The sequence below is a fragment of the Bombina bombina genome, chromosome 6, assembly GCF_027579735.1.
Source record: "Bombina bombina isolate aBomBom1 chromosome 6, aBomBom1.pri, whole genome shotgun sequence".
NCBI classification, from domain to species: domain Eukaryota; kingdom Metazoa; phylum Chordata; class Amphibia; order Anura; family Bombinatoridae; genus Bombina; species Bombina bombina.
This window is the reverse complement of record NC_069504.1, coordinates 127,803,169-127,822,394: the sequence shown is the minus strand read 5'-3', so window position 1 is coordinate 127,822,394 and position 19,226 is coordinate 127,803,169.

The following is a 19,226-nucleotide window of genomic DNA, read 5'->3' as shown; positions in this document are numbered from 1 at the left end:
CTACAAACAACCGATATCCCAGCCATTAAAAAATATTGGTTCATGTGAGGTGGAGACTGAGGTCGTGGGGCTCGTATACCCTGGCCACCAATGTATTCATATTCCAAGAACAATACCAACAATGTCCTATATCATAGGATGAGGCAGCAGCTGGTTAGGGATTGAACAATTTCAGCAGTAGCCATTATTCAGTTTAGCCTTAAGTGTTTAACGACAGGTAGGGGTTCTGCCACAAAATAAACTGTTTTCCAGCCTCTCAGCTGCAGTCCCCTTCACTGTATTCCCCCCAGCTGTCACTAGTTTCTGCTGCTGAGCTTAATGTTTTATAAGGAGGATAAGTTCTTACCATGTGTCTTGAGGCTTTTCTGTCTTAGGCCAGATGCAGACTTGTCAGCGTCACAGCCTGGAACCCGCACCGAGCAGAATCCTGGCTGGTGTTTAGGGTTATTGTGGACAATATGCCCTGCAGTGATGATCTCACTCTGGTACAGGTGTGTTTCAAGTGGTTTGTAACGGCTCACTGAGACTGCCGTTTTTAACTTTGTATTGCTGATACAAGAGGGCCGCGATGCACTTTTCGCCTAATAACAGGAACTCCAACCCAAGTGGCTACATCAGTTCCTATATAGATCCTCTCAGCCCATCACTCTGGGCTGAGCTATTGAGGATTTTACCTTGAACTTACCTGTTGTAACAGTGTTAGCTTACCTGAATCCTACTGTACCAGTGTCAGCTTACCTGACTCCTGCTGTACGAATGTCAGCTTACCTGTATCCTGCTGTACCAGTGTCAGCTTACCTGACTCCTGCTGTACGAATGTCAGCTTACCTGTATCCTGCTGTACCAGTGTCAGCTTACCTGACTCCTGCTGTACGAATGTCAGCTTACCTGTATCCTGCTGTACCAGTGTCAGCTTACCTGAATCCTGCTGTAGCCGCTGTACCTACCTGGTATCCTGTGACAGCCTGCTGAATCTCCTGTATCCTGCTCTACCAGTGGCAGCTTACCTTTATCCTGCTGTATCTGCTGCACTCACCGGGTATCATGTGACAGCCTGCTGAATCTTGTGTATCCTGCTGTACCAGTGGCAGCTTACCTGTATCCTGCTGTATCTACTGCACTCACCTGGTATCCTGTGACAGTCTACTGAGTCTTGTGTATCCTGCTTTAGGAGTAGCTGCTTACCTGTATCCTGCTGTATCTGCTGCACTCACCTGGTATCCTGTGACAGCCTACTGAGTCTCCTGTATCCTGCGTACCAGTGGCAGCTTACCTGTATCCTGCTGTATCTACTGCACTCATCTGGTATCCTGTGACAGCCTACTGAGTCTCCTGTATTCTGCGTACCAGTGGCAGCTTACCTGTATCCTGCTGTATCTACTGCACTCCCCTGGTATCCTGTGACAGCCTACTGAGTCTTGTGTATCCTGCTTTAGGAGTAGCTGCTTACCTGTATCCTGCTGTATCTGCTGCACTCATCTGGTATCCTGTGACAGCCTACTGACTCTTATGTATCCTGCTATACCAGTGGCAGCTTAACTGTATCCTGCTGTATCTGCTGCACTCATCTGGTATCCTGTGACAGCCTACTGAGTCTTATGTATCCTGCTATACCAGTGGCAGCTTAACTGTATCCTGCTGTATCTGCTGCACTCACCTGGTATCATGTGACAGCCTGCTGAATCTCCTGTATCCTGTTGTACCAGTGGCAGCTTACCTGTATCCTGCTGTATCTACTGCACTCACCTGGTATCCTGTGACAGTCTACTGAGTCTTGTGTATCCTGCTTTAGGAGTAGCTGCTTACCTGTATCCTGCTGTATCTGCTGCACTCATCTGGTATCCTGTGACAGCCTACTGAGTCTTTTGTATCCTGCTGTACCAGTGACAGCTTACCTGTATCCTGCTGTATCTGCTACACTCACCTGTATCCTGTGCCTACTCAGTCTTCTGTATCCTGTGTACCAGTGGCAGCTTACCTGTATCCTGCTGTATCTGCTGCACTCACCTGTATCCTGTGACAGCCTGCTGAGTCTTGTGTATCCTGCTTTAGGAGTAGCTGCTTACCTGTATCCTGCTGTATATGCTGCACTCATCTGGTATCCTTTGACAGCCTACTGAGTCTCCTATATCCTGCTGTACCAGTGGCAGCTTACCTGTATCCTGCTGTATCTGCTACACTCACCTGTATCCTGTGCCTACTCAGTCTCCTGTATCCTGAGTACCAGTGGCAGCTTACCTGTATCCTGCTGTATCTGCTGCACTCACCTGGTATCATGTGACAGCCTTCTGTACCTGGAATTCCGTGGCAGCCTCACCAACAGTATCCGCGGGTTATCCTGTGCCTGCTGAGTCTCCTGTATCCTGCTGTATAAATGGCAGCTTACCTGTATCCTGCTGTACCTGCTGTGCTCACCTGGTATACTGTGACAGTATACTGAGTCTCCTGTATCCTGCTGTACAGTGGCAGCTTACCTGTATTCTGCTGTGCCCGTTGTACCTACCTTGTATGCCGTGACAGCCTCTCCAACAGTTCCTGCTGGGTATTCTATGCCTGCTGAGTCTCTTGTATCCTGCTGTATAAATTGCAGCTTACCTGTATCCTGCTGTATCTGCTGCACTCACCTGGTATACTGTGACAGTATACCGAGTCTCCTGTATCCTGCTGTACAGTGGCAGCTTACCTGTATTCTGCTGTGCCCGTTGTACCTACCTTGTATGCCGTGACAGCCTCTCCAACAGTTCCTGCTGGGCATTCTATGCCTGCTGAGTCTCCTGTATCCTGCTGTATAAATGGCAGCTTACCTGTATCCTGCTGTACCTGCTGTGCTCACCTGGTATACTGTGACAGCATACTGAGTCTCCTGTATTCTGCTGTACGAGTGGCAGCTTAACTGTTTTCTGCTGTATCTGCTGCACTCATCTGGTATACTGTGACAGCCTACTGAGTCTCCTGTATCCTGCTGTACCATTGGCAGCTTACCTGTATCCTGCTGTATCTGCTGCACTCATCTGGTATACTGTGACAGCCTGTTTAGTCTCCTGCATTCTGCTGTACCAGTGTCAGCTTACCTGTATCCTGCTGTATCTGCTGCACTCATCTGGTATACTGTGACAGCCTACTGAGTCTCCTGTATCCTGCTGTACCATTGGCAGCTTACCTGTATCCTGCTGTATCTGCTGCACTCATCTGGTATACTGTGACAGCCTGTTTAGTCTCCTGCATTCTGCTGTACCAGTGTCAGCTTACCTAAATCCTTACCCGCTGCACCTTCTGTACCTGGAATTCCGTGGCAGCCTCACTAACAGTACCCATTGGGTATCCTGTACCTGCAGAGTCTCCTGTGCTTGCTGTACCAGTGGCAGCTTACCTGAATCCTGTTTTCACTTCTGCATCTTGTACCAGCCTGTTCATCTATACCTGCTGGACATTACTCCTTCTTTCCCCCTTGGTACCTAGTTTCTGGACTGATCTCATGGTAGCTGACTTTTGGCCCATTTCTGGACTTTGCTTGCTTGTCCCTTGGTACCTAGTTGCTGGACTGATCTCACTGTACCTGACCTTTGGCCTGTTCCTGGACTCTCTTGTTGTTGTGATATTGATCAATTGTTAGTGTTTGATCCTCTTGCTTTATAAAGGCATTGTAAAAGACTTTTTGTTTCCTAAATATCTATACCTATATATAATCATATATATATATATATATATATATATATATATGTATAAAATATATATAAATAGAACATATTCCGTAACGTAAAGAACATTGGAATATGAAATATTCATATTTTCATGTTGGGTTAGCACTAATGAAAATTGATGATGGTGATTGCGTGAGAGTGGGGGGGGGTTTTAATCTTTTTTTCCTCCATTGACTTCTATGGGGAAATACCTGAACGTGCACGTGATATTCTAAGTTCGGATTTTTGCGCTAGTCGAATTACTGCTAGAGCAAAAACTGTTTACTGCCAACTTGTAATTCGAGCGCAACACGACTAGCACAAAAATCTTAATACCGCTTCACTTGTAATCTAGCCCTAAATGAGGTAACCCAATCAGTGTGTGCCCTGCAAGAGAATCAAAATAAATGAAAGCAGCAATTTTGAGGTACTTCACAAGATTTTGTTACCCTGCTCCATCTACCAGTGCATCAACATCAGAAGCAGCAATGAGCTCCACAATTGAACCACAAGTTGCTCTGCCTGAAAAGTTTAATGTAGAAATTATCTAATTTTCTGACTTTTATCACTTCCTTTTTGTAACAACCTAGAACTTACCATTCAGAATTAAAAAACGTTGCACAGTCATGTCTCTTTTTATGGAGAACCACAATTGTGGACTCATCATCTTCTGGTCACTTATAGACCTATCTAGAGTCATGGGATCAATTTTAGCAAAGTCTAGAATCACAATATAAAGCCTACATAGCTCATATTAAGAGACACACTCTCAAGCAGGGCAGGAAGGACAGGGCCGGACTGGGAAATCAGACCAGCCCTGGAAATTTGTATAGACTGGCCCAGCCCCGCCCCCTCCAGTCTAGCCACTCCCCCTCCAGCCCAGCCACGCCCCTGGTTTTCCCTTCAACACACACACACATATATATATATATATAGTTAGTTATTACAACCACACATTAGATAGTAAAGATTCCACTACAGCGCTAGCTTAGGCATAAAGTTGATAAATACTGTCGCCGCACGCAGGCATCACAGCAGGCCAGCAATGGCAGCAAAAAAGCAGAGCAGCAGTGCAGCACTGGTCTGACTGACTGTCCTGAGTGAGCACTGCAGTCTGCAGAGAGGCAGAGCAAACATCGTGGTCGGTCAGTACTAATGATCGATCTCTTTCAGACAGTTTGTGAGAATGCTCACTGCTCCTCAAAGCAAGGTAAAAAATTACTAATTTTTTACCTTGCTTTGAGGAGCAGTGAGCACTCTCACAAACTGTCTAAAAGAGAGCGATCATTAGTACTGACCGACCACGATGTTTGTTTTGCCTCTCTGCAGACTGCAGTGCTCACTCAGGACAGTCAGTCAGACCAGTGCTGCACTGCTGCTCTGCTTTTTGCTGCCATTGCTGGCCTGCTGTGATGCCTGCGTGCGGCGTGCCTGCTGGCTGCCTGCCCAGTGCCCACTGCCAGTGCCCATTGCCAAATAAAAAAATAAAATTACCAATAGTAACTTAAACTTACTTACTAGTACTACTACTCAGACTCTAGTAAGTTGCTGCTGGCCGGCCAGCCGCCCGCCGTCCTGAAATTCGTCTCACAGTCACTCACTCTCTAGACTCTACAGTCTCTCTCGAGTCAGGTGAGGTGAGGTCTCGCGTCTCTACTCACTCAGCTCTCTGTCTCTTCAGACTCAGACTGCTCCCACAGTCGACGTTGTCTGCACCCCACGTGCCGTAGCCGCCCGCCCGCCTGCTAACTGATACACAGTACACTGAGTGACTGACAGTGACTGATGATGTTGACGCAACGCACGCAGCCGCTCTGAGGCTCCCTCCACATAATGTTGTCACATCATCACATCATGGTGCTGGTAGCGGGCAGCTGGGCAGGCCGGCAGCCGGGGTTAACAGTACACAACAATATAAAAATTTATTAGAAAGAAGTTGAACAGAAGTTACTTAGTAATAAAAATAATACCTTACATGGATCGGATGCTGTTTGCAACAAGATATTAGAGCAATAGCAATAATATAAAGCAGCCATGCCACCAGCCCAGCTGAGCTGCCGGCCGGCGGCCCACCGGGATTTTTCCCGGTATCCCGGCTGCCCAATCCGGCCCTGAGGAAGGATGTAGAGAAGTATGTTACCAAATTCTGGAACCTTGCCACAGTATCTACTTGGAATGAAGCTGCTTTCTTTGATCAGTTTAGATTGGGCCTATCTGAAGCCATGAAGGATGTGATGACACAAGTGGAGTTTACTTCCACCTTAGAAAATCTAATCTTTTTGTCAATTGAAATCAATTGCCATTTCAGAGAAAGATGAATAGAAAGGGCAGCTGCTGTCATGGGGCCAGGGGTGCCCCCTTGCCTGGTCGACATCGGGTATGGCAGAGGGCACCATTGCAAGTTACTCCTGCGGCTGTAGCGGCATCTGACAGCGCAGCTGCGCGAGTGTGCGTACATGTGCGCACATGTGCACATGAGAGTGCATGTGTGTGCATGCGTGTACACAAGTAGCGTCTCAGGTGTTAGCTATCAGCAGAGAGAATCTCACTGACAAGCCTCTCTTTCCTGGACCCTGCTGGGTTTACATTCCAGTCTGAGCTCTGGCTTGTTGCTGAGTTATTCTGCCTGTATTCCTGCAGTAACTAAGCGTATGTTTCCAGTCCATGTTCCTGTTTCCTTAGCAATTATTGGATCTCCTGGTTTTGACCTTTGGCCTGACTTCTCACTTCTGATATTTGCCGCCTGCACTGACCCGATTATTATTCTGATGACGCCTTTTGGATTCTCCTAATCTGTTACCTTTCCTTGGACTTACTATATTCTGTTCTCTGTCACTGGGTTTCATCTCCTACATACAGGGTAGCTCTGCTCCCTGACATAATAACTCAGCCTATACATGGAGACCATTGCCTCTCTTTCGCAACAGTTGGCAATAATGACACAAACCCTCCAAGAATTATAAGCCAGCCACAAATCGCTGCTGCAACAAATGAGAGTTCAGGAACAGCGCACAGCTGAAGCCACAGCTTTATCTTCCTCGCCTCCCGCAACACCATTTTGTATGTATGAGGTTATGACTAGTGAACCAGCTATTGCCCTACCCAAGAAATTCACTGGTAATCGCAAAGACTACCGGGTCTTCATCACTCTATGTGAATTGTTGTTCTCTTTGAGACCTCGCACCTATGCCACCGATTACATAAAGGAGCGTACCGCAATATCACTGCTTTCTGGTACCCCTCAAGCATTTGCTCATCAATTATTACACAGTAATAATCCGCTACTTTTTTTTTTTTTTTCAAACAAGCTTTATTCATTGACAAGAGTTATACAGTATTGAGCAGAACAAAGTGATAATGCTATTACATTATAAACAAGAATTAACACAGGTTGTGAGAGTCCCAATCCTCTCTGAGGGTCATAACATTATGCTGTGGTCATTTGGGGTTAGGGTGAAAAACAAAAGTCTTTGAGTATTATTGCTGAAAGTACCACTCTTGTCAGCGGGTGTATTACTTTGGTCCATTGATTTTGAGCTTGTCACCTCAATAATTAAAGTGAGCTATATATAAAAAATAATAAGTGTCCAGCAATACAAACAAGTTATAAGCTAACAATTTATACATCAGGTATTCCTATTTTTATTTCACTGAAGATACCCAGCGTAAACTTAACACAGTGTTGGGTATATCTAAATTCCTGATGATTGCACTCAGGTGAGTGCAGTAGTGAAGAAATGGTAGCGAGAGAGAGGAATGAAAGGTACAAGGGGGGGGGGGGGGAGGAAAAAGAGGGAGAGAGAAAAAAAAAAAAAGGAGGGGGGGAGTCTACTGGGTCGGTCAGAAGATGTGAATCAGCGCGGATTACCTCTGGGGGCTAGAGAACTACAGATCTCTACCCTCCCATGTTAGTACCATCATCTCGTGTGTAGCCAATTTACCGTTTTTTAGGTAATGGTAGCGTTCCAATCTTAGCAAATCTCCCACTCTAGCTCTCCACTCCCGAATATTGGGAACTTGGGGGCTCTTCCAATGGGCTGGGATGAGCGCCTTTGCTCCATTTAGCATCAGAATGAGTAGAGAGTATTTATCTTCCCTCGTGATCTTAGGTAGCTCATGGTAGATTAGGTATGTTGGCTTTGGGGGGAGTATAACACCCAGAATTTCGCTCATTACTCCCAGCACCTCCTCCCAGAAAGGCCGTATGTGTGGACACATCCACCAAATATGATGAAGAGAACCCTCCTCTCCACAGCCCCTCCAGCACTCCCCACCTGAGTGAGGATAGATTTTATGTAGCCGTTGAGGGGTCAAGTACCACCTGCTTAAGTATTTATAGTGCATTTCTTGTATTTTCGCGGAGATCGAGGCCCTTTTGGCTCTCACAAAGATCTTTGTCCATTCTTTAGGTGATATCTCTGTCCCGAACTCGGTCTGCCAAGCAGTGGTGTATGATGGGAGCGAAGATCCCCCCTTTGTCAGTAAGATTTTGTAGAGTCGCGATATGAGGTGGGTAGGTGTTTGCTGTAAAGTGCACAGCACTTCAAATAGAGTTCTGTCTCTAGTCAGTGCTCCTCTTTCCTTGTGTGTTTCAAGATAGTGAGCCATCTGTGCAACTCTGAACCATGATGTAAATATGGTCCTGTCCCATTCCACCAACTCAGCCTGTGATTTAAGTTTGCCTTGTTGTAAGATATTGGAAATGGTTATGTCTGCCAGTTTATAGGAGCCCCCCTGAGTAAGTGGTTTAATTTCCATGCCCAGATCTGGGTTTTCCCTTACCGGGATATTTGGTGATGCAAGGGTGGACACATACTTGCCCTCAGCTAGTTAATCCACTACTTTTAACCTGGGAATCATTTGTCACTGCCATGAATGTCCTCTATGATGACCCTCTACACTGAGCCACTGCAATCTCTACGACAAGGAAGAAGGCCAGTGGAGGATTATATCACAGAGTTCAGGGAAGTGGCCTCTCACACTGAATTAAATGATGTAACTCTCATTGATCAGTTCCGTATTGGCTTTTCTGATCAACTGAAAGATGAACTTGCACAGATTAGGATACCTTCTACTTTGGAAGAACTGATTCTTTTGGTGACTCAATTGGATTGCTGCTTCAGAGAGGGAAGTCAGGAAAGACAGAATGTCATGCCACCACTGCCTAGATGTTCATTTGATCTTCCTCCTCCTGTTCCAGTGGTGTCTCCAGTTACTAGGGCTACAGACCAAGTAGAGCCTATACAGATTGGATTGGTTCACGGGCCATTATTAGCCATAGCTAGGAGAAGAACCATCCATCTGTGTCTGTATTGTGCCAAACCTGGCCATATCCTAAAAGATTGTCCCATAAGACCACCACCGGGTATGTTGCCAGCACAGTCTATCTATCTTAACATGCCTAAATACAATTCTTCTTCTCATCTTGCCATTTCTGTATCCTTGCAGCTGGACGAGAATGTCGCTGAACTCTCAGCCATTATCGATTCAGGTGCTATTAGCTGTTTTATGGATGCCACCCTAGCCTCTCAACTTAACATCCCTATCCGACAGAAGAAACAGCCTTCTCTACTTCATATGGTGGATGGCAGTACCTTGAAAACTGGTACAGTCACTCAGGAATCATTTCCAGTTGTTCTCCGCATCGGAGCCCATCATTGTGAAATTATCATCTGGGATATCGTTCCCTCACCTTTATTCCCTGGCATCTTGGGTATCACTTGGCTGCGGAAACATAACCCACAAATCAACTGGATTACCAGATAGCTTTCATTTCAGTCCCTTCACTGCTCCTTCAATTGTCTACCTCCTAAACCTACTTCTACAGTAATCCTGGATGGCACCACTGAGACTTCTCTACCCACCAAATATCAAGAATTTACTGATGTCTTTGAGAAGATAGGAGCCGATATATTAACAACCCATAGGACATATGACTGCCCCATTGATCTTCTTGCAGGGGCTCCACTGCCTCGTGGTCGTCTATACAACCTGTCCGAGCCTGAAACCAAGGTTTTGAAAGAATATATTGAGGACAGTTTGGCCAAGGGGTTCATATGTCCTTCCACATAACCTGTGGGTGCAGGTATCTTCTTCGTGGGTAAGAAGGATGGTGGCCTCAGACCCTGTGTAGATTATCACGCTCTCAACGACATCACAATAAAGAATCGCTACCCACTCCCTCTCATTTCTGAGTTACTGGATAGGGTGAAAGATGCCATCGTCTTCACAAAGATTGATCTTGGGGTGCCTACAATCTCATTTGCGTTAAGAAAGGGCATGAATGGAAGACTGCCTTTCGTTCTCATTTTGGTAATTTCAAGTATCTCATAATGCCTTTTGGGCTGTGTAATGCCCCTGCCACATTCCAGTGTTTCATCAGCAATGTCTTTAGGGACCTCTTCAGTACCTTCTTGGTGGTATACCTGGATGATATACTAATTTTTTTCTAGGACACTCCCAGAACATAAAAAATGTGAAAATTGTCCTACAAGCCAAACTTGAGAAAAGCATTTTTGAGGTCTCCTCTATCAAATTCCTTGAATATGTGCTTTCACCTGGACGAGTAGAGATGAATCCCAAAAAGATTAAAGCTATTCTTGAATGGCCAACACCACAAAATAAGTGCATGGTCCAACAATTCATTGGCTTTGCCAATTTCTACTGAAGATTTATCAGAAACTTCTCCTCTATCTGTTCTCCTATCACTGCTTTGACCAAAAATCAAGTGCCCTTTGAATGGACTGCTACTGCGCAAAAAGATTTCCTCCATCTAAAGACACTCTTTACCCAAGCACCAATATTATCACAACCGGACACTTCCTTGCCATTCTACCTGGAAACTGATGCTTTCAAGCTAGCCATTGGTGCAGTCCTTTCTCAAAGGATAGGAGAGAAGGCACTCCTACATCCCATAGCTTTCTACTCACGCAAACTCAATAGTGCTGAGAAGAACTATGATGTGGGAGAACGAGAGTTACTTGCCATAAAAACTGCCCTTGAAGAATGGAGACACCTGCTGGAGGGCACCATGCATTCTGTTGTGGTGTACATAGATCACAGGAGCTTGGAATACTTATGCACTGCCAAACGGTTGAGACCTTGTCAAGCTAGATGGGCCCTCTTCTTTTCCCATTTTAATTTACAGATCACTTATTGTCCCGGATCAAAAAATGGAAAGGCAGACGCCTTAACACGTATGTGTAATGCTCGTGGGATATTTCCCTATCAGACAAAACTTAGCCAGTAGCAAGCAGCATCAGTGGATCTTTTTTAACTAAATAATGTTGAGGCTTACCTTTTGAGCTTACCCTTAGAAGTATAATTATACCTAGCGCTAACAGCGCTGCAGAGTGGGGCACCTGTAAGTGGTGTCAGTGGTTAGATTTACGCTCTGTATTCATCACATGCATATCTATAACTAATCCCAGGGAGACTTTATCCAAGCTTATATTTTTTACAAGTATATGCATGCAATAGGGATAATGGAGAAACATGATATAGCGATATCTAATGGTACACCTACATCCTTGAATGCATATTCGGCAAGTGACAGCCATAATATATAATATAACGTAGGGAAAATACGGCAACATAGTTGCAATTATAATAACATTACTTAATGTTCCTTTTGTGGTCAAGAGGATATTATAGTGTACGCTGATTCTACTGGCTATAAGAGTGGTTACATGACACTATTGCAATCACTAGACAGTAGATACCTATTAAGGGCTGAATGGCAACACTGTTGCAGTAATTATACAACAATCCTGTTTCCTTGTTCATCCGTGGGGCCTTATATGGCCATGAGGTTTTACACAGTTTACACCTAACATGTATAAGATGTGGTTTTAAGCCTACATAAGCTGTATTAGTTGGTTCAATATATACTAGACACAGTAGGAACTTACTCCTAGACAGAAGTTACTTATTCTTGCTGCTTATACTATAATAACTATAACCACAAGTGTAAAAGCACAACATAAAACATAAACTGTTGTAATAAGTACAATACTTCAATTTACTATAATGTGTTTCCACACCTGATATTCAAGGTACCATTAATAACTGTTAATATTGTGATGTTGATGTACCTAACATCATTTTAACACAGGAACTTGGAGCTGGCAATTATCCCTCAGCCCTATTATGATCTGCTATCCATTTTCATTTAAAAGCCACCACTATACTGTGCTAGATGGTATAAACACTAGAGAAATCATCTAAACTGTACATTGACCTCTCCTAAAATCCACTCTGGTTATTCATATATAATCTAGAGGGAAGAAGTTCTGATACTTATCATTAGGTGCTTGGCGAATTCGATATTGTACAATAAAGGCACAATATTATTATCTTACCACCACACCCAATCTGTTATTTGGAACAGCCTCACATTGTTGTTTTTAAACATTTGTGTGTTTTCGTAATTTTGTTTTACTTACCATAATAAAAGTTATATTTTCATTTTAAACCGGAATTCTCCTTGCCTGATTAGTCTGAGCATAGAGTACTGTATTTGCATTATTTTTGTGGATCTTTCTATATCCACTACCTTTGCTTACTAATTAACTTTAATACAAAGCACCACCCCACCTATATATATATATATATATATATATATATATATATATATATATATATATATATATATATGCGTATTTCATGTAATATAGCAGCAAATTTATAGTTTATATATTGCCACAACTACTACTAGTGGGGATTGCCTATCATAGTGCCATTGTTTACCTTGTGTCTTGAGCAAACTTGGCCAGTAGTCTTCTTATCCTGGCATCAAGTGGAAGGATAAGGAAATATCCCAGAACAAGAGAACAGATAAGTAAATGAGGTAAGCAGTATTCACAGTACAGAGGGCAATCCTTAGCGGCACTACAGGGGATAACTGGAGAGTAGTCAGGCAAGCAGAGTTCGGCAATAATAAGGCAATCCATGGTATCAGCAGTTCAGGGGCTAATCAGAAGAGTGGTTAGGGACAGGCAGAGTTCAGCAACAATAAGGCCATCCAGCAGCTCAGGGGTTAAACAGCAGAGTTGTCAGAGACAGGCAGAGTTCAGTAAACAATAAGGCAATCCAGCAGTTCAGGGATTAAACAGCAGAGTGGTCAGACAGAGTTCAGCAACAATAAGGCAATCCAGCAGTTCAGGGGTTAAACAGCAGAACAAAGAAGCACCCAGGAAGCACAAAACAACCTATACTTGGACAATGTAAGTAAGGAAAAAGGTACTTACATAGACCCAGGTTCGCAACAAGGAAGACGTCCAAGAGTGGTGGTGACATCATGTTCAATGTGCCAGAGCACCGCAGAGTCCATGGCAACGGCCATGGTAACAGGAAGGATCCACCTGCGACCTTGGCAAAGGCCATGGAAGCAGAAGGAGCTGCCTGCGTCCATGGCAAACAACCACAATGGAGTGGGCAGCGTGACAGAGCCCTCTATCAAAGGGGTACCTCCGGGACCCTAATGTGGCTTGGCGGAATGAGCAGCATGAAACCTGGAGACCAGAGAAGGAGCATGCACATGACATGCAGGAACCCAGGAACGATCTGCCACAGAGTAACCCTTCCAGTGCACAAGGTATTGAAGTTACCTGCATCTGTACCTGGAGTCTAGGATCCTGGCAATCTAATACTCTGGTTCACCATGAACCAAGAATGGTGAAGGAGGAGGTCTGATTTGGGTAAATCTGTTCATGATGTAGGGCTTGAGCAGAGAGATGTGGAAGACTGGATGAATATGCAGGGCTCTGGGTTAGGCCACTTCGTAGGCAACAGGAGATAATCTTTTGAGGACCTTGTAGGGACTGATGTGGCGAGGACCCAATTTGTGGCAAGGCTGATGTAAGCAAACATGTCAAGTAGAGTCCCAGACTCCCTCACCAACAGCAAAGGCACGAATAGTTGCTCGATGATGGTCGGCATGTCTCTTGTATCTGGAAACAGCTGAACGTAACTGAGAGTGTATACGCTGCTAATGGGTAGTGAGGTCAGTGAAACAACGGTCAGCAGCTGGAACTCCCTTAGACTGTGTTGAAAGAGGGAAGAGACGTGGGTTGATAACCTGCTGCAGCTTGAAATGGAGAGCATCGTAGAGATGAGTGCCAATAACTGTTCCTTGCCAGTTCAGCTAGGGGCAAGAATCCTGACCAATTGGTATGCTGAGAATTGACATAGGCTCTGAGATAGGCTTTGAGATCTTGATTCGTCCTCTCCGTCAGACCCAGAGGCATAACTAGAAACCACAGGGGAATAGTCAAAGGTTGAAGTAAGCCATAAGGTAAGGTTTGGGAGTTTTATTGACAGCACAAGTTTAACAAGTCTTGACATACTCTTGAGAGTCGGACTTCATGGTAGGCCACCAAACATGCTGAGAAAGAAGTTTAAGGGTTCTTGTCAGACCAGGATGACTAGACAATTTGCTATCATGAGCCCAGGAGTGCGTAGGTTCTGAGGTACAAAAAGGATGTCAGGTGTCATAGGGGCTTCAGGAGATTTTCTTGACTGAGCACATTGTAATCTCTTCAGTAGAGAGGTATTAATCACACAGGAGGAAGGAATGATGTGTTCGATAGGGGCTTCAGAAGAGTCAGTAGAGTGGGGAAACTGATGGGAAAGAGCATCTGCCTTTTTATTATTGGTCCCAGGAAGATAAGAAATGATAAAATTAAAGCGAGAAAAGAATTAGGCCCACCTGGCCTGTCGGGGATTGAGTCAATGAGCTGTTTCCAAGTATGTCAGGTTCTTATGATCTGTAAGGATCTAAATTAGGTTGGCAGTGCCCTGCAGTCAATGTCGCCACTTAGTAAGGGCCATTTTAATGGCTAGGAGCTCATGATTCCCCACATCCTAGTTCCTCTCTGCAGGGGTAAAGCGTTTAGAGAAAAAGGCTATAGGATGCGATTTAGAGGTAGAAGGGTCCCTTTGGGTTAAGACACCACCAGCTCCTATTTCTGAGGCATCAACTTCTAAGGTGAACTGCAGGTCAGGATGGCGTAGCACAGGAGCAGTACAAAATGCCTTTTTTAGATGAGAAAAGGCGTCCACGGCTACTGGAGGCCAATTTTTGCAGTCACTGTTTCGTTTGGTAAGCTCAGTGAGTGGTGCAATGATTCTGGTGAAGTTCTTTATAAACTTACGTTAATAATTGGAAAACCCCAAGAATCTCTGTAGTTCCTTCAATGTGGTGGGTTGAGGCCATTCCAAAACTGCGGTTAGCTTTGTAGGATCCATTGCAAAACTGGCAAAACCTTCTTTTGGGATAAAATATCCAAGGAACTGAATCCGAGCTTGATCGAATTCGCACTTCTCCAACTTGTTTCTGAGACAAAGGAGAACCTGTTTCATATGCTCATGATGCTCCTCCAGGGTAGGGGAGAATATGAGGATGTCATCCAAGTAGACAATGACAGTAAGATTAAGGAGGTCATGGAAGACGTCATTGACGAAAGTTTGAAAGGCAGCAGGGGCATCGCACAGCCCAAAAGGCATTACCAAATATTCATAGTGCCCTGATCTCGTGTTGAAGGGAGTTTTCCATTCATGTCCTGGGAAGATGTGAATGAGATTGTATGCCCCACGAAGATCTAGTTTCGTAAAGTAACAAGCATTTTGGAGGGAATCGTATAATTCAGTAATTAAGGGAATAGGATAATGGTTCTTGATAGTGATGTTGTTTAGGGCTCTGTAGTCGATGCAGGGTCTCAAACCACCATCCTTTTTACTGACAATAAAGAAACCAGCCCCAGCAGGAGAGGAGGAAGGGTGAATAAAGCCTTTAGCTAAGTTTTCTTGGATATATTCCTCTATATAGTCCTTACTTTAGGAAGTGGAGCTCTAGGGAAGAGGTAAATTTTGATGTTGTAAGGGCGGTGAGGTGGTAGCACATCAGCTGCTTTCTTTTCAAACACATCCATAAATTCTGCATATACCGAGGGAAGGGTAGAAGAAGTCTGAAGGATGGGTGTGATACAACAGAGTAACCTTCGCCAGGCAGGAGTGAAAACAGGATTTGCCCCAGGAGGACAACTGTCCCTCAGTCCAATCAAATTGTGGATTGTGTTTGCGTAGCCAAGGAAGACCAATAATAACTGGTTGTGAAGGAGAATGAATAACATCAAATTGTAATTGTTCAGAATGTAGGACTCCCACGGTCATGGTCAGTGGTGCAGATTCAAAATGGATCAGGCCAGATCCAAGGGGAGTGACATCCAGAGTGGTTATTTTGAGACACTGTTTTTTCTGAAGAAGAGGCAACCCTGCGTGAATCATGAAACAGTGATCTAGGAAATTTCCAGCTGCCCCAGAATCAAGAGTTCTGGAGAAAGGTAAGGGTAATGGGTACCAGGATCCGAGAAGAGTGAGGGTAATTGGTAGTGGCCATGCTTAGAGGTACCCCCTTTTTATCCCCTAAGAGTTGGCTTTTCCAAGCAGTATATCACAATTCTTGAGTTGGTACGAATTAGAACCACAATAAAAGCATAGTCTCAACCTCCTTCTTCTCTGTCTTTCAGATTCAGAGGACCTAAGGGAAGAGAGATTCATGGGTTCATCTGCAGAAGTAACTGGAGGTGTAGGAGGGGTGGAGTACAGTCTAGTGGCTAGACAGGTAGGAGGACGAGAAGGCAGGATCCTGCAAGTTCTTTCTCTCAGCTTGTCACTCCTGAAAGCGAAAATCCAGACTGATGCAAAGCTCTATAAATTCATCCAGGGTAGATGGAACATCACGATAAGTGAGCTCATCCTTGATGCGTTCATGTATAGCGGTAATAGTCTCTAATTTAGAATCCAGACTGTGCAAGTATAAGGCATGGGTTCCCAGCGTCTGTCCCTGAAGAGAGACTGCTCTTGCTACCTCATTTGTGTCCATGGCCCAAGTATAATGTAATGCTCGTGGGATATTTCCCTATCAGACTAAATTTGGCCAGTACTCTTCTTATCCCGGTGACAAGTGGAAGGATAAGGAAATATCCCAGAACAAGAGAACAGATAAGTAAATGAGGTAAGCAGTACTCACAGTAGAGAGGACAATCTTTCACGGCACTACAGGAGATAACTGGCGAGTAGTCATGCAAGCAGAGTTCGGCAACAATAAGGCAATCCACTGTATCAACAGTTCAGGGGTTAATCAGAAGAGTGGTCAGGGACAGACAAAGTTCAGCAACAATAAGGCAATCCAACAGTTCAGGGGTTAAACAGCAGAGTAGTCATTGACAGGCAGAGTTCAGCAACAATGAGGCAATCCAGCAGTTTAGGGATTAAACAGCAGAACAAAGAAGCACCCAGGAAGCACAAAACAACCTATACTTGGGCAATGTAAGTAAGGAAAAAGGTACTTACATAGACCAAGGTTCGAGCCAAGGAAGACATCCAGGAGTGGTGGTGACGTCATGTCCAATGCACCGCAGAGTCTATGGCAATGGCCATGGTAACAGGAAGGAGCCGTCTGCATCCATGGCAACAGCTATGGAAGCGGAAGGAGCCGTCTGCGTTCGTGGCAATGGCCACAACGGAGCGGGCAGTGTGACAGTATGTATACCTCTGGCATTGAGCCTTCATCAGATAACCAAGAGACCATCCTCCCTTCTGCATATTTCATGGCTTCCCATCAATCTCTCATTGATGAAATCCGTTGAGCCAGTGCACTTGTACCTACAGATGCAGCTCACTTACCTCTTCACCAGGGTTTCCGTTACTACCAACACCGAATCTACGCTACGTTCCTGCTAGTTATCATGTGTCCATCCTGCAACATCATCCTATGGCTGGACATAAGGAGTTCACAACACCCTCAAACTCATACAACGACAATTCTGGTGGCCTTCCTTATCATCTGATGTTCACTCTTTTGGCAACACCTGTACTAATGTGCCTTAAATAAACATACTACCTCAGAACCTCCTGGATTGCTACAACCCTTACTCATGCCAACCCATCCATGGATAGATATTGCAATGGACTTTATAGTCGAATTACCTCCATCTCATGGGTGCAACACAATTATGGTCGTCGTTGACCGCTGTACCAAAATGGCACACTTCATTCCTGTTTCAAGTCTACCCACAGCTCAGCAAAACTCCAAACTTTTCATACAATATATTTTTTGTTTGCATGGATTTCCAAGATCTATTGTCTCTGATCGGGTGTCCCAGTTCACATCCCGTTTTTGGACTTAGTTCTGTCGCAGTCTTCATATAACCTGTAATCTGTCTTCTGCCTATCACCCCCAAACTAACGGGCAAACTGAACAGACCAACCAGACCCTTGAGCTGTACCTCTGCTGCTATACTTCTCATTTAGAGGATGATTGGGTGGAATATATAACCTTGCTGATTATGCTTATAATAACCAAAAGCATTTCTCTACTGGGCTATCTCCCTTCTATGCTAACTATGGATACCATCTACCATCCTTTCCTGATCTTCCTTCTCTCATTCCCATACCTGAGGTATCCCAATGGCTACGCAACCTTAGAGCTTTGCTACGCAACCTTAAGCAGCAACCTTAACCAACAACTCATCATTACTCACTCAAGGTAGGAGAAAAGGTATGGCTGGCCGCTCGACATCTTCGGTTGTCCTGTCCTACCAAGAAGTTGGGTCCTTATTTCCTTGGCCCATTTGTCGTCAACAAAGTGATCAACAATGTCACTGTTCGGCTGCAGCTACCCGACACACTCAAGATCAATCCAGTTTTTCATGTGTCCCTATTGAAACCCTTCTCTGCTAACCCTTCCAGGTCGGGTAGCAGCTCCTCCTTCTCCTCTATTGGTAGATAATGATGAAGAGTATGATATCCAAGACATCCTAGACTCCTGTAGATGACAGGGACCTCTAGAGTATCTTGTCCACTGGAAAGGATACGGTTCCAAGGATCATTCTTTGGAGCCTGTTGGGAATCTCAATGCTGCCGCCAAAGTACGTGTCTTTCATCAGAGGCATCCTGACAGGCCGTCCCATTTTTGCGTCTGGAGGCTGCTCCTTGGTGGGGGGCTGGTGTCATGGGGCCAGGGGTGCCCCTTTACCTGGTTGCTGGCAGGTATGGCGGAGGGCGCCATTGCGAGTTCCTCCTGCAGTTGTAGCAGTGCCTGACAGTGCAGTTGTGCCCATGAGTGTTCGCACGTGGAAGTGCACACATGTCCGCATGAGCATGCGCGCATGTGCACGCATGTGCGCAAGTAGCGTCTCAGGTATTAGCTATCAGCAGGGAGAATCTCACTGACACACCACTTTTTCCTATTCTCCTATTGGTTGCCAGGTATCTGAATTTTTTTATGTTGCCAAGGTTACGAGGGCGTTCCTGGACCCTGCTGGGTTTAAATTCCAGTTTGAGCTCTGGCTTATTGCTGAGTTATTCTGCCTGTGTTTCTGCAGTAACTAAGCATTTGTTTCCAATCCCTGTTCCTGTTTCCTTACCCATTGTTGGATCTACTGGTTTTGACCTTTGGCCTGACTTCACGCTGCCTGGTATGTCCCTTTAACACCTGCTCTATAAAGTCCCACAATTCCTATCTCACCTTGTCAATTATTCTCA